We start from the raw sequence: 23,985 nt of genomic DNA on the forward strand, positions 1-23,985 counted from the left end.
ATGCAGAATTGCTCTTTCTCTGTCTTCTCCCCTCCTCTCTTTTCGTGCTGAGGTAGTGAAGGGAGAAAAGAGTGAGGAATGTGTATCACCCTGACATCAGGTGGGAACGGAACACTTAGTCTTCTCTCATCCTCTGCCCTTGTTGGCCTTGAGGTAAAACCCCCACTGGGCCCGCTGGCCTCTGCTGCTGATGCTCCCGGTTCATAATGTGTAGGTGTCATGATCATGTGTTTATCCTCCTCATCCTACCCCAGGCCCTTTGAGCCCCCTGGCTATTCTCGGCTCCCCAAGTCAGTGCTCCTCTTGAGAAACGTGGGTTGAGAACAGTGGGCACTCTCCTTCCCTCCATGGGGGCGGAGGCTCCCCTCAGGTCCATACACCCAGCTTCTCCCTGGTGTGCTGTGAAAAGCTTAGAGTCCAGGCTGTCTATCCTCTGAGAATAGAGGCAAAACTCCCCACTGTCTCCCTCTCCAGTCCTCCTAAGTTTTAGGGGGTTTCTCTTACCCTTACTCAGGGACAGCACATACACCATAACCAGGTCTCCCTTTGAATCTCTCTCTTCTTCAAGCTGGGGAAATAGTAGCCATTTTATCCACTCTGTGGCTTAAAAAAGAAACTCTGTGGTGCTATGGTTCCTTCAGCCTCTAAGTCTTAAGAAGTTTAAATCATCCTTTCTTCTCTTGTAGTATCTGCTTTCAAGACAATTTTGTCTACCTTAACCTTCTGAAAAGTTATTGAGTACTTCAGTTTATCCCTCCTACTCAGAGGCATTCCCTTCCTCTAACCTACAAGTTGATGTGGGCAAATGAGAAACGCAAGAAAGAAAAACAGGGGCGCCTGGGTGGCTCAGGTCATGATCCTGGAGTCCTGGGATCGAGTCCCGCATTGGGCTCTCAGCTCCACTGGGAGTCTGCTTCTCCCTCGGGTCTTCTCTCCTCAGGCTCTCTCTCATTCTCTCTCTCAAATAAATAAGTAAAATCTTAAAAAAAAAAAAAAAAAACCAGTCATTATCTTAAAATAGTAACTCATTTACATACAGAGATGCAGGAGTATGAACTCTTAAGTCTTTGCAGTTGTCTTCTGTGAAAGTGGTGTCTTAACCTTAACTTTCCCTATAAATAGGGAAAGTTTTAGTCACTTTAAGTCACTTTCTTTTAGTCACTTCGCAACAATATTCTTCATGTATTACCTGATAAGGAAATGGAACTATCACACAAGGGGATACTATACTTTTAGGATTTGCAGTTACACTTTGCTTAACAGAGAAGCAATTAGGATGTGTGGAAAGCACTGTTTTGTGTGTATGTGAACAACTGATCAGGCTACCATTTTGTATATATATCATAATTGCTTTTTGTGCTCATAGCAGTGCAGGATTGAACCACAAAATTTTAGCTACTGGCACATTTCATACCAATTCTGTTGCATTTAAATCACTGACATTTTCAGCTAAATAATGTATCACAAACTTATTCACATATTTCCTCGTAGCTGGTTAAAATCAGCCTGATCCTGGACTGTGTTAGCCCCCAAGACAGAAGTACCTGAGTTTTGGCTGCATGACTTGTATCGGAAAACCAGATGTTGTATGTGTCTGTGGCCAGCACCTCTGCAGCATGCCCCAGGTCCTGAATGCCACACCAGAAAGCTCTCTCCCGCTATGAGATCACACAGAGTCAGCCCATGCAGTGAAGGGGGCGGGGGAGAGAAAGGCATGTTTCATTTACACCCCCTACTGCCATCCACACACTCATTTTTAATGAAGAAAGAGAACATTGAGAAACTATTTTTGTAAAAACAAACCAAAACCAAAAAAAAAAAAAAAAAAAAAGCACAAATTCTTGGAAACACATACATACATGTTTGCATGTATTTAGAGAAAGGTCCATCAAAGCACATCAAATTATTACCATTGATTATTACCTTTAGAGACGGGGGTTAGCAGAGGGCATTGAGGTAGACTTCTACCTTCAATTTATACAACTCTGTCCTGTCCTGATTTTTTTCCCCTTAATTATTGTCTGCATTGTAATTTTAAAAACACAATTTGCGTGAAGGTAAACATCAAAGTTAATCTTCTAAGGGGACAGGTTCAGGAGCACAGCTTTGGAAAGCACTGTTGGAGAAGCGTTTGGTTATGCAAAAGGAACAAGGGAGAAATAGGAGCTCTTTACTCTTAAGAAGGATGCAACAAGACATAAAGGGAAAAGGATCCGGTGCGCTGTGGAGAAGGAGGTCTGCAGTCTGCAGGCCACAGCCTGACTTCTCAAATCCATGCCTACCCTGGCGGAGATAATAGACTCGGCACGGAAGTCACATTTTGGTTCTGTCCCAACAGCGTCTCTGCCCGGGCGCCCAGAAATCCAGGATATTAATGAAGTAGAGGCTGTGTGGCCAGCCCTGCTCTGCAGCTGGGACCCAGCCCTGGCACCCCTCCTTCTGCCATGTGCCACTCCTGGAATGCTGGGCCACTACACCCTCAAACTAACTTCTGGCTGAACTGGGGGTATCCTGGTTCCAGCAGAGAAGAGGCTTCAGTCCCAGTTTTCACACTTGAACTTTTAGTTCAAGAGCAAAAGCCAAAAACTGCAACCTACCCTGAACTCCAGCCAGGGTGTTGATCCTGCCAGGCAGTTCCTGGCTCAGTGGACCACCACCTCCTACTTTTTGGACAAAGAGGATACACCAGAGACCAACCTCCTGTGATTCAGGCCTTGCTGACAAATCACTGATCCAGCCAGACTTCTTCCTTTGCTTAAGTTACTACCTGGTCATGAGCTGCACACTTTGCAAATGTTAATACTCTTCTACTAGCGAGATACGGAAGAAAGACATGCAAGATTTATTTAAAAATGATGGCCCTGGGAATTAGAAGAGTTTTGCGGGGTGGGGTGGGATTTTATTTTTGGTACCATTTCTGCTCTGACAAGCTTCAAACTTTATATAATAACTTGCTACTGACATGTGATTCATCATATCATCATCACAATTCCAATGTGGTGTGTTCTTTTTCCGTACGGAAGTGTTAAATGCATAGGACTTATAATGCTGTGAGAAGGCCACAGCTGAATGGGAGAGTAATTCTTAACCTATACGGGAAAGTTGACTAGGACTTGAATGAAATAAACGTGTGTGTGGTACCCATGAATACAATGTGATTTAGTAAAGGACAGAAAAATTTGAGAGTATTGGAAGAATACGTAGTGAGACTACAGTTATGGTAGTGAAGATTTGTCTCAGGCTTCTGGATCTGGCAACAAAACATTTGCATTTTATTGCCATATAATTTATAAATGCCACTTTATATTTAATTTCCAAATTTCCTTTAAATAATAGACTCATGTCAGGTCACTGGGCTGGCTCAGTTGGAAGAGAAATTTGACTCTTGATCTTGTAGTCGCGGTTAAGAGCTCCACGTTGGATGTAGAGATTACAAAAACAAACAAACTCATGTCCTCATTTGCTTTTAACCTTTTTTAAAAAATCAAGAGTCACAGAAAAGTTAGCTGGCTTATTACTTACCAAATAAATGCTAAATAGAGACAAATTTGAAACATCTCCAGATCCAAACCAAGCAGGGATTTTATTTGATACACCTGCCTTCCAAGGCTCTCCTTTCCAGACAGTTATGTTTTATTGTTGCTATTCTAAATCCCATTTTGGAACTTGAATTTTTTTTCCTTCCTCACGTACCTATTATCGCTGAGCAATCTGTACTGTCCAGAAATGCTCAACAGAAAGTGGAAAAACACAGAAACCTGGAAAGTATGAGTAGGTTAATGGCTAAATAACAGCCGAAGTTCTCACAGGTGTTCAAAAGAGTGGAACAGGAGAACAAGGATTGGTTTTCTTGCTTACAATTACATTGACTTTTTCTTCACAATGAAGAACACAGAGTTTCAACTTTAAATCTGGGACTATAAGAGGTTGTTAACTATATATTTACAGCCTCCTGGTTTCATGAGTTTATATTTTAGCCCTGAAAATTTGCTGCGTCTTTGTGCTAACTATAAGAGGCTTGCATTTTTCTTGAGCATACTGAGCACAAGAATGATGAATACTGTCGAGTAAGGAAAACCGAATTCCCTACACTTGTTCCAACTTTGACCTTGGAGAAGACAGAAAGTTTTCTCATTAGGTACTGTTTATGGTTCAAATGTTCAGATGAAGCAAGCTAGTAAATCTGTCAGAGAAAAATTCACGTTTCTCTGGAGCATCCCATCAAATAATAGGAATATATACATGTCATATATTTGAAACTCTGTGTTTTTGTTTTTGGTGTTTTAAGCTTCAGTTTATGTGCCTGTTGATATGTGAGAGTCTTTCTTTTTGGAAGTCCAAACAGGTTGAAAAACAAATTGTGAAATCACCTGACACTCAGAAATCTTGCATCACTCTACCCCCTCCCCCACACATTCCCCTCCCACTTGTCTCAAAAGATTTCCTAACAACTGAGAGCACCATCACTGTGAGGACACTGACGTTTAAAAAGATGAAGAGGTGTTTTTTCGAGTTCTCCAAAGCATTTACTTTTACAAATCTTAATTGCAATGAATTGACCACTGGAAATTAACTTAATATATGCTTGTGTTTTATTCCATTGCAAACACAACTGAAAAGAACACCTGTTTTGTGTTAAAACAGTATTAAGATGGCATTTTTTAAAAGCCAAGTGATTTGAGAGTTTTAGTTTGTTTGTTTTTAAAGATTTTATTTATTCGTTTTGAGATAGAGAGAACATACGAGCCAGGGGGAGGGGCAGCGGGAGAGGGAGAAGCAGACGCCCGGCTGAGCAGGGAGCCTGACTCAGCTTGATCCCAGGACCCTGAGATCATGATGGCAGATGCTTAACTGACTGAGCTACCCAGGTGCCCCTAGATGGCATTTATTTTATGATCTCTTTCAGTATTTGAGTTGTAGGAAACAAAGAAGTAGAGTTAGAAGAACTGGTTCTAGTAATTTAAAAATCACAGTGAAGAAGTCATAATGTTCTCAATTCTGGTTGCCTTTCCCAGGACAGTGAATCAGTCCATGCTCATGGTGGATAGATCCATAAGAGCAGGTTCAGCAACAGCAGCTTTTTCGATAGAGAGCCGGAGAGCTGGAGAATTTCAAAGTAGATTAGCTGTGTTATAGTTAGTGGATGAACCCCCAACAAGAATGCTAGTGCACACTGAGTTTTGACATTTTATTCACCAGTTATCAATTATTAATATATTATTGGTCCCTGCCATATTAGCTATTATTGTTATTACTATTATTATCTGCTCTGCTCATTGTTACATTTCCACTACAGAAATGAGGACTTGGCACATAAAAGGCAATCAATAAGTATTTATTGAATGAATGGATGATTCCATTAAGAGATAGGAATTACCACCTAAAAAAGAGTATTTTTCACTTGTCTTACTAAAAACAGTACTTGATAATTAAACAGTACTTGATAATTAGCTATATTTAATTTATTTTCTTTCAGACCCTTCCTTGCTAAAACTTTGCTTTTCTTCTATCTCTGCCACTGAGAGTCAGTGAAGTTAGACACTCAGCTTCAAGTTAATTTCCTCCTATTTGTGGATGTCCTCCATGTATATGCCTTTCAGCCAGTGTAATCTTTCCAAGTTCTTTTTGACTGTAAGCGCTTGAAAGCTCTTTATTGTTGAAGGAATGAGAAGACTGACATCCATTGTGTCTCAGTTGGTGACAGAAGTGTGTGACACTGAACAAGGCCTTTATCCTCTGTTTATCCATCTGGAAAATGAGAACAACAATACTCACTAGTCTAGTATGGAGGTGATTGCCAAGGACTTTGTGATCCACACAAGGAAGGTGATATTTTAGTTGCTACATATTACAGATGTTTCCCTTTGATTAATTGGGTGTTCTGGTACTGGAGCACTTTCAGAGAGGTTAAGCAAAGAAAAAGAAAAAAGAGAAAGAGAAAACAAAAGCAGAGATTGGTTTACGGATTTAAAATAATGTTTACATGCTTCCTTAATGCTTTAACTTTACATTTGATAATCTACAGTCAGAGATTAGAGATAATTAGTGCTTTTTAACCAGGCTGTGCCCACACTCCCCTGTGGAAGCTTTGAGTCTACATATGCCTTGGGCCCACCTTCTTTTCCCTTGATTAAGAACCAGGGTTCCAGACCAATCTTTTTTTTAATGAATGAGAACATTGAGCGACAGCTGGTAAATGTAACATAAGGACTAAAATCCTCCTCTTCTGACTTCTGATGGGTTTTTATTTATATGTAATATGAGGTATCTAATCAGTTTAATACATATATATATATATATATATATATATATATATAATTATTATTTTTTAAAGATTTTATTTATTTGACAGAGATTACAAGTAGGCAGAGGAACAGGCAGAGAGAGAGCCCAATGCGGGGCTTGATCCCAGGACCCTGAGATCATGACCTGAGCAGAAGGCAGAGGCTTTAACCCACTGAGCCACCCAGGTGCCCCTAACTATTATTTTTTAACTCAAGGCTTGAACTCATGATCCTGAGAGCAAGGCCTGAGCTGAGATTAAGAGTCAGATGCTTAATCAACTGAGCCACCCAGGAGTATATTTTAAGTTAACTTTGTAGATACAGCTTTGCAGTAATCCCTAGAAGTTTAATTACCTGCGTTACTTTACAGTTTATACCTATTTTACCCTTTTAACATTTTTTATCTATAAAGCCTTCTGATATTCACCTTGTTAGAAATAAATTCAACCCCTTATAAGCTTTCAAAGCACATTCAGCTTGTATTCGATCACTTATCACTCAGTATGGTCCTGTATTAAAGAATTTAATGTGGGACTTTTTGTTTCCCTGCTTTGTGAGCTCTTGGAGATACAAGACAACATGCTCATTATCTTCAAGACTTAAGAACAAATAAAAGTTTGTGCACCAGGGGATGTTCGAGCCCAGTGGTTCTCAGATTTTAGCAAGCATCAGAAATAGTTGGAGTGCTTATTAAAGTATTTATTGCTGTTCCCGCCAGCCCCGCTTCTGATTAAGTGAGTCTGGGGTGGGATGGAGAATTTCCATTTCAAGCAAGTTCCCAAATGATGCCACTCTTCTGCTGGGTTCCTATTTGAGTATTTGCCGCTACTCCAGTATGTAGGTTTTTTAATTCTCATTTTCACAGAAGTCACACGGTCAGTGAGCGAGAAAAGACTGGAGCCTCATCTCTTGATGCCTTTTTAACCAGGTCTTTGATGGTCTTTCCTTTACACACCCTTCTCCTTATCTTGGAATTCCTTGTATGCATCAGAAGAAATGCCTGCAGAAAGGGTACCTGACCATGAAGCAAGCTACTCTTCATCTCAGGGCTGTGAATTCAAGCCTCACCTTGGCTGTAGAGATGACTTTAAAAAAAAAAAGAAAGAAAAGAAATGCATGCAAGAGATAATTGCTATTAGAATGGAGATAAACCACTCAGGTTCAGTTATCTTCTTGAGCAAGTTAATTTACCCTTCCTTCTGTGTGTGTCAGTTTTCTCATCTGTAAATTGGGAATTAGCAATATTTTCCTGTAGTTCACATTATTAACTCTCCCATATTCAGTCTGTTCTTTTTTCACTATGTAGTAGGCATTGTGGTGCAGAGAATTGCCCCAGCACCAGGAGTAAATTATAACTCATCTAAATCAATCAAGATAATCTTAATTCTCTGGATCACAAGATGAGTTAATCATACCATAGTACTCCCCTCCACCCCCAGCTCTACCCCCAATAGCTACTGTTTAAGAGATAAGCATCAGACTAAAGGTGAATCATAAGGAGAAGACAGTTTTTTTCTTCATTTTTTTCATTGTTGGTGGAGTACTCTTTCACCTTTGCTAGATCTCAGTAAGAAGAAGCATGTTTTCTGCTAACGGCCATGCTACAGCGGAAAATTGGTATTAGGAAACCAGCACTGGTTGTAAGGGCAGCTATAGGACATAGGAACCTGGTGACAGTATGAAGCCACTAGATTTGTCAACCAGTTCAGAAGCTGTTCTCTGTCTAGACTACCAGTTATGTGAGCCAGCAAGTGCCTGTATTGTTTTAGTCAGTTGGATATATTTTTCCCCTATAACTTAGAGTCAAACACCCTAGCTGATAACCTATCTCAAAGGATTCCTGTAAGAATTAAATGACATAATGCATAAAAAGGCCTTGGCATTAATTAGGATGTAACAGGTATGAATTAAATATCCTTATCAGGGAAGTGACTAGGTCCAAGTAAAAAAAATACATACATATTGATATTACATATTATTGGTCTTTCAAATTCTTCTTTATCAAAAGCCCAAGTGGCCTTAAATGCCCTTGTCAGCTCCTGACCAAAAGCTTCCTTGGAGGTGTTTTCACTAGCAGGATTAGAGAAGCCAAAATAACCAGGTGAGTATTTTTGACCATGATAGAGAACTTGGCTGTAACAGGACAAGATTATTCTGAGATTTATAGAATCACAGAACAACAGGTTAATTTTAGTAAAGAGATTGACAAAATGAAGGGATGATAGGTATTGCTGTCTCTAATCATAGCTGAAAAAAAACCTACTCGGTGTGAATTGCCGCCAGTCTTGTACAGAGATGGATTGCATCCAAATCTGGTGCTCACATTACGTGTAGTGGATGTTTGTTCTTTTGGCTGTCCAGCATGCCACCCTTTCTTTTAGGGCACTGTCCTTCCACTGCATCAGACATGTGATTCCTTTGGGGCTGCCAAATATCATGTAGTTTCCGTTATTACTAGGCCAAAATAAAATTACGGTTATTTAATAATTACATTTATAGTCATTGACCCACCCCAAGCATATTAAAATTCACATTTAAAAAAATATTTATTTGAGAGAGAGAGAGAGAGCAGCAGAGGGAGAGGGAAAAGCAGGCTCCCCGCAGAGCAGGGAGCCCCGTGTACAACTCCATCCCAGGGCCCTGGAATCATGACCTGAGCCAAAGGGCGATGCTTAATGGACTGAGCCACTCAGGCGCGCCGAAAATTCAAGTTTTAAAAGGAAGCAAGAAAGGATAGTAGAGGACACATAACCTTTGGTCAATAGATGATTCTATTATATCATAATTCTAGGATCTGGAATACCCTGCAAGTGTATTAGATTCCCCCCCCGAAAAAAAAATTGTAAGAATTTGCTTGGGGGAGATGGAGTAGATCCATTTCAAAAAAGTATGAACTTGAGGGTACATTTTAGAGGGGAAGAAGCTTGCAAGTCACCAGAACATGCCCCAGACTTATGTGTGGTATGTGTGTGTGTGTGTGTGTGTGTGTGTGTGTGATTTCGTGTCATTGCCTCATTGTTGGCACTTTGTCAGTACTCAAGAAAACCAGATTGAAAATTTGGAATCTGTGCTTCAGTGGATTGAAACTGACCTCTAGTCACTAAGGAAAAATCAAAACAAAACACACAAGAATTTAGAGAGGATATTTTTCTGCCAACAAATAATTTTTCCTTGATGTTATTTCTTAGTTGGGCCAATATTTCAATGGAAAAAATAGATAGATTGGTCAAGAGTTCAGTATAATTTTTTGTGACATTTGACCTTAAGTGACATAATAAAATTAATGACAGAAAATAGTATTCTTTCATATGGATGCATGTGTGACTGTTGGTCTCACATAGACTATTTAAGAGGAAAAAGCAGAAAGGATCATCTGATGGCATTTTGTTTTATTTGAAATGTTAACTCTTAAGCTAATTTATTTATTCAATTAATATTTTTGCCAGGTACTATTATAACCACTTGAGATATATCAATGAACAGACCAAAAATGATAATAAAACTGTACATGGAGTTGAGGGTTTAAATTTTTTTTTAAAAGATTTTATTTATTTGACAGATAGAGATCACAAGTAGGCAGAGAGGCAGGCAGAGAGAGAGGAGGAAGCAGCCTCCCAGCTGAGCAGAGAGCCCGATGTGGGGCTCAATCCCAGGACCCAGGGATCATGACCCAAGCTGAAGGCAGAGGCTTTAACCCACTGAGCCACCCAGGTGCCCCGAGGGTTTAAAATTTTGTTAGCAGCCTGCATTAGCAAAACAAAACCTAAGCCTCTAATGCCTCAAGGTTAAGAAATTGAAACAAAGAACAACCAATCACAGTCAGGCTTTCCCCAAACAAGGCAAACCCTTAAACTGTAGACAATCAAATAGTTCTCTTGCTTTTCCACTTCTTTTCTAGAAGTTTTTCTCTTAGCTCTTGTCCGTAGAGTCCTCCTGACCACTTCTGGTCTGGCCCTGGCCAATTTGATGCAATTTCTGCTCAATAAACTAAAATTTGTAATATGCCTCTATCTTATAATGCTAGTTATATTTGGGTTACATACCATTTGTTAAAACATTCAACATTATATAATTTTACATTTGGGGAAGAAATATTAGTCTCATAAATTAGACATAAGAATGTAACCTGAACAATCTCTTCTTGACAGGGAATTTCAACTGGAGGTCAATTTAAAATTTTTACAATGTACAAGGAGAGCATGGATTTGGAAAGGCTGTGACACCAAACCATAGAATTCCATCATTAAACATAAAGCCACTGGTCAGACCCTGGAAACACTTTTGGCCTTAAACATAAAGGCTCTGGTCAGACCCTGGAAACACTGCTGGCCTTCTGGGATATCACCCAAGTAATAGTAGTTGAAGTAGTAACAGTAATGAGATTAAGAGAAGTTGTAGTAGTGATAGCTTCTATTTATAAGGAGCCTCCTGTGTGCCAAGGACCATTCTAGACATTGTCTCATTGAATTTTTTTTTTTTCTTTTAAGTAGGTTCCATGTTCAGCATGGCGTCCAAGGTGGGGATGGAACTTAGGACCCTGAGATCGACACCTGAGCCATGATCAAAAGTCAGATGCACCACCCAGTTGCCCCTTGTTTCATTGATTTCTCACGACTCTTCTATGAGTTGGGTAAATTACTTGCTCAGTGTTAGTCAGATTTGTAGTCATTTTTTGACACACCTTTTGGGTATGGACTCCAGGGAAATAAAACAGTCTATCATACAGGATTCTGGTCTATTCTTTGGTGGACAACAAAGAGCCTTTTACTCTCAGAGAGGGTTCTCAGGACTTCTGATGTTGCCCTGCTATCAGAATAGGCCTCCTTGGTCCTAGAACTTCCCTGATGAAGAGCCAGCATGTATCCTGAAGCACTACTGACTTCCTGATGCACTGAGGGCCACAAACCTTTAGTCCATTTGGAATTGACAGAAACAAATAGAAAGAAAACAAATAGCTGGCTATTTTCATCTTCCCTTGAAAATACAATAAGAAATAATTGTGAGGTGACTTCTTTAATTCCCTCCCTTTCCTGTCTCCTTCCATCTTTCCTCCCTTCTTTCTGTCTTTCTGTTTTTTGTTCTTACTTTCACATATCTGATACTCAAACAAATGTTGAGGGGCTCCTTTATGCCAGGCCAAGTGCTAGACACTGGGGCAGCATGATTGTGGTCTAATGAGAAATACATATTTTGGTCTTCTTCCCTGGTTCCTGGCACAGAGCCCCTAAAACTAAAAACATTGGAATTCCTTGAGTAATACTGGTGACAGGAGCATCTTTTGTTATTCATAATAAGCCCCTTTCAACCATACTTGAGTTTATGGTAATGAGATGACTCTTGGAAGGAGGAGGCTGGTTGCCACAGGCTCCAATCAGGTGATTTAAGGGTTGGAACTTACCTCCAGGGAGGAGAGAGACTGGACAATGACTTAATCACCAGTGGTCAAGGATTTAGTCAATCATGTCTACACAGTGGAATCTCCATTAAAAACCTTAAGTTATGGAGTTCCAAGAGGGTCCACATCCATGAACACATCCAGGTGCTGGGAGGGTGGCGTATCCAGGGAGGGGATGGGAGCAGCACACCCCCGTCTACCCATAGCTTTCTTTATGTATCTCTTCCATCTGGCTGAGTTCTAGCCTTTATTATAAACTGGTAATGTCAATGGAGTAATTTTCTGAATTGTTTGAGCTCTTCTGGCTAATTTTCAAACCCAAGGAGGAAATGGTAGAAGAGTTCAGTTTATATTTAGTTGATCAGAAGTGCAGGTGACAACCTGGGTCCTAACTATCGAGGTCTGAAGTGGAGTATTGTGGGACTGATCCCTTAAACTGTGGTTATCAGGGACTAATTCTGGCCAATGACTATCAGAATTGAGTTAAATTGTAGGATAGCTAGTAACTGCTGAGAATTGGAGAATTCCTTGGTGTGGAGAAACCCACACATCTGGTGTCAGAAATGTCCTGTGGGCAAAGAGGAAACAAGTTTTCCTTTAGCTGATGTTCCTTTTAATTGTGTAGAAAGCACAGTCTTTGCCCCTGGAGAGGAGAACTGAATTTCCATCCTGTGCAGATCATAAGCAGCATGAGGTCAGGAGCTGTATGTCTAGTTTGCCATGTATCCTCTACATTGACCAGGACATGGCAGTAAGCACATGCTCAAAAAATACATGGCATGAATGAATACAAGTCTAGTATTGCCTCACTAATGAAAGGGTACACTTGAAACGTCATCTGGTTAATGGCACCCTACAGACTGCCTAAACTGCCCTCAAGAAAACCAGAAGCAGTGTGAACTTGGATCCTGAGAGTGGTCATCTGGAATACATACCTTACGAAAAAGTAAGGATATGCAGCTTGAGTAATGAGACACTCAGTTTGCAAATACCACATGTTCGTTTTCATGTTGCTAAAGACTCTCTGCTAGGAAACGAAACACTTGTAATTTAATATGTAATGGTCTCAGAGTCCGAGGCCAAACCACCTCAAGTCGTGAACGCTTTGGCTCTGAAGAGCCCGTCAGGGTCAGGGCAGGGCAGTACTTGGCCTAATGCCCCTCCAGAATAAACCAAACAGCTACAGGAAGTGGTTTCCATGATTCAGTAGGTGGCACACTTCCTTTTGAGTCAGAACTGAATCATGGCCGTGAGAGACAAAAAGGACCTATTTCTTTATCCCATACTTTTTTCCCTATTCCCAATAGTAAATTTATCACAGTCTGTCATATGACATATCCTGTTTAGTTTAACGTGTTTCATCAGAAAAGAAAAAAAAATGCAAATCAACTGCAAGGAGGCAAGAAGAGACTGGGAAACACAGCAGATGGAAATGAATCCAAGCATCATTCTTTGACCAGAGGGCCATATTCTCCAAGGAGATTGAAAGAAAAGCCATAATCTGGTTTCACTGGGGTCATCAAGGCCCCTGGTTCTCTCAACTCGAATCTGACCCATTTCCAGTGGAAGCAATTAGATCACACTTACATAAACCGTGTTGCTTTAAATGGTGCTGCTCTCCTCTTCACTCGCTGACCCTGGCTTCCTCCCTGGCCTGTCTGCTGGAAGGCTCTGCTGGTGTTGTCCCAAGCATGGCCCTTGTTCAGCTGTGGGTGAAATGATCCTGTTCTGAATGTACTGAATGCTGCTGGCAATGCTGTAAATTGTTTTGAGGCTTAAGGAAAAACCCCCTGGATATCAACAAGTCATAAAAACAGACATATTTTCTCAGTGTGTCTTTTATTTTTCAATATTTATAGTTATGGGAATGTAAACATTCTTATCCATACTTTCATCAGATAAGCTTGGTATTATTGTATCTATGTTGCTTCCTCCTACCCCAGTTCCTTCTGATTGGCTTCATGTCTCAAAACAAAGATTCAGAAACTCCTGCTATATGTCCTGTTTATATCACTCTTGGAAGATTGATAATCAGACTGGAATAAAAATCTAACTGCCATGGGAGCACCTGGGTGGCGCAGTTGGTTAAGCAACCCATTTGGTTTCAGCTCAGGTCATGATCTCAGGGTTGTGAGATCAAGCCCTGCATTGGGCTCCACACTCCTCCCTCTGCTCAGAGTATATTTGGAATTCTCTCTCTCCCTCTACTCAGTTCATGTGCGCATGCACGCTCATTATCTCTCTAAAATAAACAAAATAAAATCTTAAAAAGAAATGATATTGCCATGTTAGTATTCTGCAGCTGCTTCTGTGAACTATTCCAGTTGTTTGAAGAACACAAGATTCAAAATCACATAGACCTGTGTTCAGATTCAGGCTCAACAAAAAATTGCACAGCTCTGTGACCTTAGGGAAGTCTCTTAACCTCTCTGAGCCGTCATTTCCTTAGTCCATAAAATGGGACTCTAGCATAAGAACAATATTACTGTGAGAACTAAATAAAGCTTTTACATGGTGCCGAGAACAGCTCCTAGCTCATATTTGGTATTTAAAATAAGCTAGTGCCCTTTCTCTTTATTTACAATACCTTTCCATTGGGAGGTAAGAACAGCACTTGGACAGGACAGCTGCATGCGCACGCTGAGTTTTACCCTTCCCAAAGACGTCAGTCCCATCCAGCTCCTTTAGCACTTTCATCAACAGCACCTGTAGCACATGTGATATCAAATGGTATCCTTAATGGAGTGGTGGAGAAGCCCAGCCAGGAAGCAGGCTTTAAAGCCAAAGCCAGCTCTTTGGGACAGGACGGTTGTGGCTGATAGATGACAGCCAAATGTGAAGGGAGTCCTCATCTGACACACGGAAGAGAGCACCTAGAGGATGGGCAGGGAAAAGAACTGTGGGCGGCACTCATGGTCAGGCAAAGCTGCCTCCAGGCCCAGGTCAAACAGGGCAAAGGCTGGCAGACAGGTGGATATGCGAATACACTGTTGGATTTGAAACGCCCATCTAGAACAGCCATCCTTTCATATCTCTTCAATTCCTCCCACACAGCCATATGGAGAGGGTGATGGCTTTTAGAGAAGAGGAGTGGTCCACCCCCCCCCCCCAAGAATTAAGGTCAAAAGATCATTTTGTACTCACCTTAGAGCCATCCCTTTGTATATATATGGTGGTTGCCTGGTTTCCTGGTTTCCTGACTGTCCCTTTCCCTGGACTGTGAGCTCCTAAAAGACAAGCAGTGTGTCTCGTTTTTGAACCAGCCCTTACCTGTAGCTCCATCCCTAACCCATAACAGATGCTCAACCAATATTTGTTGACTTCAAAGAAATATAAGAAAGTCTGATCGGAAGGACCACAGGAAAACTTCCAGTAGGAGTTGATGGCCTCTGCGGCCGGAAGTCTCAAAGGACGACTGGCTGGATAGGCCAGTTTTGAGGAAAAGAGCCAGATGTCTGAACCCCAGTGTGAGAATATGGGGAAAAGAGGCCCCAAGCATTTTTGAAAACTGCACTTGTGGGCAGTCCGAGCTAGACATGACTTCTGGAGGTCTGGCCATTGTCTCAGTGGAGTGTTGATCCCGTGTATGCTGGAGGCTTCTGTTTAAATAACTACCGGAGCGGGGTGACTCAGCAGCCGGAGGATGGGGCGCTCTCAGGCTGTCTCCTCCTTCAAGTGACAAATCACATTGCCCTGGGTGTCTGTGGCGGTCTCTGATATGACACACGATAGCTTCTCTCTTGCCAGCTCATCAGCCAGGGTGCCAAGTCACCCATTACTAATCTGGAGACTGACAAATTATTTGACAGGCATGATCTCATGCCCCAAGCCTGGAGACGTCTCTTTAAAATGGACTCTCATCAATGGATTCTGTTTTTGAAATGTAGAGGCTGCTTGTACAATTTTATTCTATCTCTCCATCAAGGACGTCTGATTAATGTCAGAATAAAGTCAAATTTTGATATCCTGGCTGCTGAAGTCCTGCAGAAACTGATCTATACCTGCTCTCCTGGCCCCATAGACCTTAACTATGCTTTGTTTCTTGTTTTCCTTAACACTGACTGGCTACTTCTTGTTTCTTTGTTTTCATCCCCAGCAGATAAACGGCAGCAGGTTTAAGGCTAAGCTTTAAGAAAGAGCCCTCAGAGGAAATCCCATCTAGTGGCTATTTCCTGAGAACTGCGGGAAGTTACCATTATTAAAATTTAATGGCATGTTGGTCATGAACTAACAGTGTTCTCTGGATTTTTTCTTTGACAAATGCTGATCACCTTACAAGTAGGGAATCTGAGAATAGCTCACATACAAGAATCAAAAATTGAAGGAGGCCATGAATGAAAATCTGTGAATTGGACCAGCTGCAAAGTGTTCTGCCTGAAAAGAACAAAATAAGATTTTAAACTTTATTCTTCCGCTCTTTTAAGTGCTTACATGTCTGCGGGACTGATACCAACCTTCAGATCCCATTTTTGCAACCCACGGCTCAGATGAAGGAAGTAACCCATACTGTCCATAACGCCACTCAACGCCTCTGAGGCCACCTTCTGCCCGCACTCCAGACAGCTTGTCCAATGAGGATTCTCTCCGCTGCATCAGTATATAGAGTTCCTGGTGAGTAATGTGCTCACACATTCTGTTTCCTCAGAGCTTGGCTCAATGGGTCCAGAGGGTCCAGGACAGGTAGTGGTGCTTACTACTGTTCATTCAATTTGAATTTGAGAGAGGACCACACCACCTGTTTCCATCCTCTCTGTAGATTGTATTCAAGAATAATGGGGAATTGTGGTTTCTGTATTTACCCTCCAGGGTTTTTATTGTTACCCTAATTATTATTCACAATAATAATTTCTGTTGTCAGACGGTGGTAACTCTACAAGTCCCCTTTTGAGTCCAGAGAAATGTCGTTCCACTTGAGATAAATGGGTAACAAAATTTTCAGAAAAATTTGTGATTCTAATTGACTTCCAAATTTTACTTTTTCCACTTTGAGCTATGCTATAGTTATGAGTCCTTAGGAAATCCATTTTGGATTGCTTATGATTTTTAACACTATTGAAAAATGAAATAAAAACAACACTTTATTTCATGAGTTTATTATAGATGTTTAAAAATGTGTAGGTAAGCACAGAGAAGAAACTGCAACTTCTATAGTCTCCCAACACAAAAATGACCACAATTAATATTTTCGAGTTTTTCCATGTCTGAGGAATTCTGCTGAACATGTTACTTTGTTACCTATTTTTTAAAATTTAATAATAGTGGGGTGCCTGGGTGGCTCAGTGGTTGAGGCCTCTGCTTTTGTCTCAGGTCATGATTCCAGGGCCCTGGGATCGAGCCCTGCATCGGGCTCTCTGCTCAGAGAGGAGCCTGCTTCCTCCTCTCTCTCTCTCTGCCTGCCTCTCTGCCTACTTGTGATCTGTCTGTAAAACAAATAAAAAAATAAAATAAAATTTAATAATAGTGTACCTCTTTCTACGGCAATTTAATTGCTATAATGAATTTTTTTATGGCTTTTTCATAATATATTTAACTAAGCTTCCTTACACTTCTCATTATTACACAAATGCTCCAGATACACTTCTGTAAATAAATGTTTGTCTGAATCTGTTGTTAAGCCCTACAAGTAGTGTCTCTGAATTGAGGTCATGATTTTTCTTAGATTTCTTTTTTTTTTTTAGTATGTGGTAAAATTTACCTTAGAAAATTTGTATCAATTTATACTCCTATAGGAGTGTAGATTTTTTAGAATCACTATGACAATCTCTGCTGCAAAATACCTTTAAAATTTTTTTTTTAATTTTTTTTTTTTTTTTAAAGATTTTATTTATTTGACAGAGAGAGATCACAAGCAGGCAGAGAGGCAGGCAGAGAGAGAGGAGGAAGCAGGCTCCCTGCTGAGCAGAGAGCCCGATGCGGGCCTCGATCCCAGGACCCTGAGATCATGACCTGAGCCGAAGGCAGCGGCTTAACCCACTGAGCCACCCAGGCGCCTGCAAAATACCTTTAAAATAAACATGTGTGTGTCTGTCTGTCTGTGAATTAATGTTTACTGATCACTATCCTAAGTGCCACGTGCTGCTCTGGGTACTGAAAGAGTGATGAGGTAGGCAGAGACCTTCTCAGCTTAAATTTTATTGTTGAATGAACAAGCAGATAATATCGTTTCAGGCTAGGATATATGCTGTGAAGAAGAATAAAGCAGTGTGTGTATGCATTTGTGTGAGAGTAGGGTGGGGTAAATGTATCACTATTTTAGACAGATGGTCAGGTAAGGCCCGATATAAAGATTTAATATCAAAATGAAAACATTTCTTAAACTGATACCGATTGTTTTAGAAAACTCTGAATGTGGACAAATACAAAGAGAAAATAAAAAGTGACCTATAGTTCAAGCAGTCTGGCTCCTATCTTTTTGGTTTTGGTTTCATCACACACAAACACATAAGCATGCATGTGCATCTGTATATTCCTAAGGTATTGCTGAGTGTACTATACATATTTGCTCAGCATATGAAGACACTAATAGTCAGAAGTTTGTATGGCCAGAGGGTCCACTGGGAAGATACAGTGCTCAGAAACTCCGGGTTCTATTCCGTGGGTCAGCAGTTATCAAGAGTTTTGCAATTGCAACAACCATTGGCAGTTTGGCTTAAAATACTTCCTTTCCCTCTTTTTCTTAAAAAGGCTTCATCGTATATGTACAGGTTTGGTTTTTTCATTGAAGAGGGTAAAAATTCATTCCCTCTGGCAGAAAAATCTGCAACAGGCTAGAGATCACTGGAGAAGCCACAGAAGGCCACAGGACAGGCTCTAGTAATCACAGTTCTGAGAGGAAAATACTAAGAGGAAAAAACTTGCTAATGTAATCTTGCAGATTCTTGGAGCATATCCTCCCACCTCTGAAAACACCGCAGCCAGTTCTCTGTCTGGCGTCTAAACAGCACCATTCTACTTCATAGTTGCAAAATGAGGAGTCTTTTCTGACACTTCTTTCCTCTTAGAGCCCATAGCCACTGCATCAGCCAGTCCTATCGGCTCCATCTTTGCATGAAATCCTGACTCCAGCCATGTCTCACTATCTCTGCTGTCGGCTCCGGGGTGCAGTGTACCACCATCTACTCGAATTCTCACAACCAACTCCTTACTGGTCTAGTTTTAAACTCTCCTTCTCTTCCTTTCACTCCACTCCCATAACCCTAGAAGACTCCCGCCCCATAAGACCACGTGAGCTCTTTGATGCCCTCCTTTCCGCCAGTCCTGTCCACCTCGGAGCACTGAGCCTGAGGAGGGCAAAGAGCGAATCTGGAGGGCAAATCAAAGGAATCCTTTAAAAATGTAAATCAGACAATGTCCTACCCACTCCAGACCCTGGAATGTATGCCTGTCTCCTTCATTAGTGGGATACATTTTTTCTCCTCTTAGTTTCCGAATGGGGGGAGTAATTCCTAAATAGGACCCAAGCTTCTCTCTGTCTCTATATACTCTGCTCCTGGGAAGACGGATTGACAAGTGTGGGACAGGAAACCATGTGTGGCGCTTCACCCCCCGGGGAGTGACAGCCGGCAGAAAGCAGGCGCGCTCTCCTGCTCTGTCATCATGTCAGTCTTTTCTCAGGCTGTCTTGGCCCTGCTGATGGATGCACTGATCAGCTGCTTTCTGCCTGCTGCTGGGGTTCAACGTTAGCAAGTCCACTTGGTGAACCCAAAGCAGCAGCTACCAACTGCCTCACTAGGTAATGAAGCTGGTGTGTTGGCTTCCGTCTTTACTTTAGAACAGAATTTCTTACCTTATTCATTCATCACATTTTTTTTGGGAGAATGCTCTATACCTGTTACTGTTCCCCTACTCAGGATTCATGAGAGAGAGGGAGAGGGGGGAAAACAGATAAAAATGTCTTGCTTTTTTTCACCCAGTTACTTAAAACCTGCATTTGGGAAGATGGGTACAAGTTACTGGGAATCTGTTCCAAGGCTCATAGCTTGATTCAGAGTCAAGTCCTGATTAAAACAGAAAGATCTCATACAAGGCTCTTCCCGATACTGTGACGAAACTAATGTGTGCTCGCTTTTTAGCTTCAGATACGGACTACACTAGATGGAGTTGTTACATAAAGGCAACTTTCTTTGCGGCAAATAAGGAGATTATGGGGAGTAATTTCTACAGCCACGATTCCCTGAGCAGGGATAAAGGGGTTCCTTTTATTTGGGGTTTGTGGAAAATATTCAGAGAGAGAGTTTTGTCATTGTGTGTAAAAGGCAAGCAGAGGTTTGCATGTGTGCCCTTAGACGACCTGCCTGTACACGCACTGTATGTTACGTTACTGAAGCTCGCACCTCTCCCAGGGCAGGGGCCCTAACATTCTAATGCCCTGGTGGTCATGCTCTAATTTGTCTGGGCCAAGAGGAGTTTGTTTCTTTTCCAGTTCCAGAAATTTGCTAGTTAGTTTCTAAGAAGTAAACCTGATAGACTTAACATCTTGTCTTGCTGGTGATGGCATCATCTTTGCTCTTTCTGTCCTCATCTCCCATCACACTCTTTTTATCCGTCTCGTTGGCTTTTAAAAAATATTTATGTATTTATGTGAGAGAGACAAAGAGCAGGGTGGAAGAGACAGAGGGAGATGGGGAGGGAGAAGCGGACCCCCTGCTGAGCAGGGAGCCCAGTGTGATGCCGGCACAATCCTGGGACTTTGGGATCATTACCAGAGCTGAAGGCAGACACTTAACTGACTGAGCCACCCAGGTGCCCCTTCCTCGCTTTCTTTAAATGTGTGATACACGCTTCTGCTTCTGTCCTTTGTACATGCAGTTCCCTGCACCCAGACCACTCCTCCCCTCCATGGTCCCCATGATCTGATCTCTCATTGCTGCCAGGTGTCTGTTCAAATGTCACTGTCACCGTGAGGCTCCTTCCATCCACCTATATAAAATGAATCCCTTCCCAACTTCTGTGTTCAGTCTTTCTCTATTTCTTTTACTTGGTTTTTCTTCATATCACTTATTACCACTACATGGATGTGTTCCATGTTTTAAAAAGTGACTGACACAGAGGAAGCACTTTGTGATGACAATGATCCTGACATTGAACATGCACGACATAATGCTTACTATCTGCCAGGCACTGTTCTAAGAGCTTTACAACTAATAACTCAGTAGTTTCATATCATATCACTTCATATCAGCTTCCCAAAGTGGGAACTGTTATCATCTACACTTTACAGATAAAGAGGCTGAGGCACAGAGAAGTTATGTAATCTGCCCAAGGTCACAGAACTTAAAAAAGTATGGGCAGAGGTTTAAGCATAGAATTGGTCCCCTGTCAGCAAGGAGCCTGCTTCTCCCTCTGCCTGCTGTTCCCCCAGTTTGTGGTCTCTCTCTGACGAATAAATGAATACAATCTTAAAAAAAAAAAAAAAAAAGAATTGTACTTCTGCTCAAGAACAGGGACTTTGTTTTGTTCACATTCTGTCCCCAGGGAATAGCATAGTGCCTAGTATGAAAGTACTGATAAATAAAAAAATGATATTATCTGCTTCTTGAGTTTTGAGGATTAAAAATATTAGTATGAGCGAAGGGCTTCCATCCGTGCCTGGCACATATATAGAGCTCACGAAGGTTTTTTAAAAAAGGAAACTGCCTTGCAGTTACCTGTCACCTATGATAGTACTCTCTATCTTCTGAGCAGTACTTAGATACTGTAGTGGGTTTTCAATTGCAGATTAGGAGAATAGTTCTCAGGCTTTGCTCTGATCTATTATTGCTGGACTCTGAGTTGGAGTCAAAGTGGAATGGAATTTTCTCAGAAAAAAAAAAGGAATTTTCTCAGCTCTCAGAAAAAAATCTCAAATAAGTGGATAGAATCTGAAATTTTGGATTTTTCGCTCATGCATTTTTCTTAGGACATCAACTTTGGCATCTTCTCTGCTAGGACAAAAGTGAGCAAACAAGTAGCAAACAAATACTAACAGGAAAAGATGGAAACAGTCTTAACTGGAAACCAGGAAGCAGCTTTGTTTTATTTATAAGATCCAGGGAGTATGACTTATAACACTAATATTCTTGAAAAATACATAAAATAAACAACACAAATAATTATGTATCTATTTGGCTATCTATATCTAGATACAGATACATACAGAAGTCTTTTTGTACTAAATTGAGGTTTTTGGATTGGAATAAATATAGCTGTGTTTTATCATGTGGCATGAAGAGTACCTTGACTTCCAGGATGTTCTGCTTCCCAAACGAGAGAACTTTTGAACTTGGAGAGCAAGAACAAAGAACAAGTAGAAACCTAGCAAACTCAGTGTCAGGGATTTCCCACTGGATCACTCATCACTTAGATGAGGACATCCACAAGAACCTTAGCACCACTGTATTTTCAGTGTAATTTTTGATGTGTCGTTTCTCCTCCACCCATATGGAAGTCGTTCATGTGTTTATAATACCAAGAAATGCAGTTCTACAATGTTACTCAGACACTATGCAGATAATTTATAGACCATTAAAAAAAAAAAATATATATATATATATATATATATGTCAAGAAAATAGGACTTTTCCCTCATTGGTAAAGCTTAAGAAAGAAAAACCAAGACACATTCTTTAAAACTTGCCTAGTAGTTTAGTATTATTTTGCTTAATTTGTTTTGGAAAGTAATAATGCAGACATTGGATGGCAAGAAAAAGTTTGCGGCATAAGAGTAAAAATGTGAAAATAACATGTCATTTGAAGGGCCTAATTCTGCTTTTGGAAAAGGCACTGAACTGTAGCTATTTTCATTAGTGGGCATTGACTGTGCAAATTCCCACTTCAATCGGGCCTTGCCATTGGCCCCCAAACCATGCCCTTCATGTAAATATTAGTGCAGTTTCCACCGCAAGCATAAATCATGGGGATATTAACCAGGTCTCCTTGAACAGTTCCACTCAGTTCCTCCCGGCTGTAATGAATCTCACCCAGCAGTCAGCTGAAACATGTTTATTTTAAAAGATTTAAACATTTACTTGGTGCAAAATAAGGGAGCAGCAGCAGCACGGTTAATGGGAATTTTCTTAGCAAAAAGAGGAAAATGGATATATGCATTTACAGCAAGTCCTTACCTCATAGAGACACATTCCAAATCTAAAAAAGAGGAAGATAGAAAATCCCCCCAACCCAAAGTTGCAAAATAATTTCTTAAAAGAACCAAAACAAAGTCCTCCAAACTTGGAATGTCCCCTTTCCCTAATTTTTTTTTCCTCTTCATTGTTGGCCATTCCATTTCTCTAGCCACTGTATCTCTTACCTTGGTAAAGCCCTTTAGATCCTCACTATATATGTAAAAAAAGGTTTCCTCCCACAGGCAGTGTTACTGAAAGCAGCCTAGTCTTAACCAGTACCATCCAGGCAACTAAAGCAGTAATATGTTCTTTTAATGGAATGATTCCTGCTCACTTGAAGAATTAGCCAGTCTCACAAGCAAAGAGCAAGACAGGTTAAGGTTAGCGGGTCTCTGGATCAGTCTGGAACCATCTCTATGTTTCTGGAGTGGTTTCTGCAAATTGCGCTTAATATGCATCAGAAAAATGTATATAGATAGATCTAGAACTGGAGGAATCCTTGTTTAAAGTAGGGAAGAACAGACAAACTATCACAAGCAGCCACTTACTGTGAGTCTTGTCTTGTGATCACACCATACAGCTGCTTAGCCCTGGTGCTCGACCTCATGGAAGACATGACTCAGCTTCTTTTGCATATTAAATAATTCTAGTCACATTGCACTACAAAACAGATACTTCAGTAGCTCTGCTTCAGTCCAGCCTCATATATTTGTGGTTCATACTGCAAATAGCCAGTCCTGTTGCACCTGATTCTTGTCTAGGACGTAACACAAACGCAAACCTCAGTATATCTTAAAGAGCCAATGCATACATCTAATTTTTCTTTTGGCCTACATCTCCATTCACTAAAAGCTTTGAACATTTAAAAAATGTTATGCAAAAATAACCTCGATGTTTCTATACAAAATGTAAAAGGATAGAAGACTGTGGTTAGCATTTCTAAAAATAAGGTTAGGAACGTTGCTCTTAAAATGTAATTACAAAGCCACCAGTGATTGTAGTGAATGAGGAAATTGCATTTGTAGCATGTAATTGGCATTGCCAGTGAATGCAGAGGTTTGGTAAAATTTAATTGCTACTCTAATACTTGAACTACATCAGGCGATCATAAAGTAATTTCTAGAAAACTCTCAATACCAACTCATGCTCTGCAGTTGTGCATCCTGAATCATAAGGGATATTTTTAAATCCCAACTCAGGAATA

General features: G+C 40.8%; 1 long non-coding RNA gene across 2 annotated transcripts; it reads right to left on the reverse strand.

The window, feature by feature from the left end:
* Window positions 1–5,371: 5,371 nt before the first annotated feature.
* Window positions 5,372–15,039, reverse strand: LOC132027983 (uncharacterized). Of its 2 annotated transcripts, none has more exons than XR_009407288.1 (5): window positions 14,824–15,039; window positions 14,267–14,385; window positions 13,267–13,385; window positions 8,548–8,738; window positions 5,372–5,748 (listed from the first exon to the last, which is right to left on the reverse strand). It is a non-coding gene; the product is annotated as an uncharacterized LOC132027983 (long non-coding RNA). The 2 variants fall into 2 exon arrangements; XR_009407289.1 differs by lacking the exon at window positions 5,372–5,748 and adding an exon at window positions 6,970–7,369.
* Window positions 15,040–23,985: the final 8,946 nt, after the last annotated feature.

Source organism: Mustela nigripes, chromosome 12 (genome assembly GCF_022355385.1).
Source record: "Mustela nigripes isolate SB6536 chromosome 12, MUSNIG.SB6536, whole genome shotgun sequence".
Classification (NCBI taxonomy): Eukaryota; Metazoa; Chordata; class Mammalia; order Carnivora; family Mustelidae; genus Mustela; species Mustela nigripes.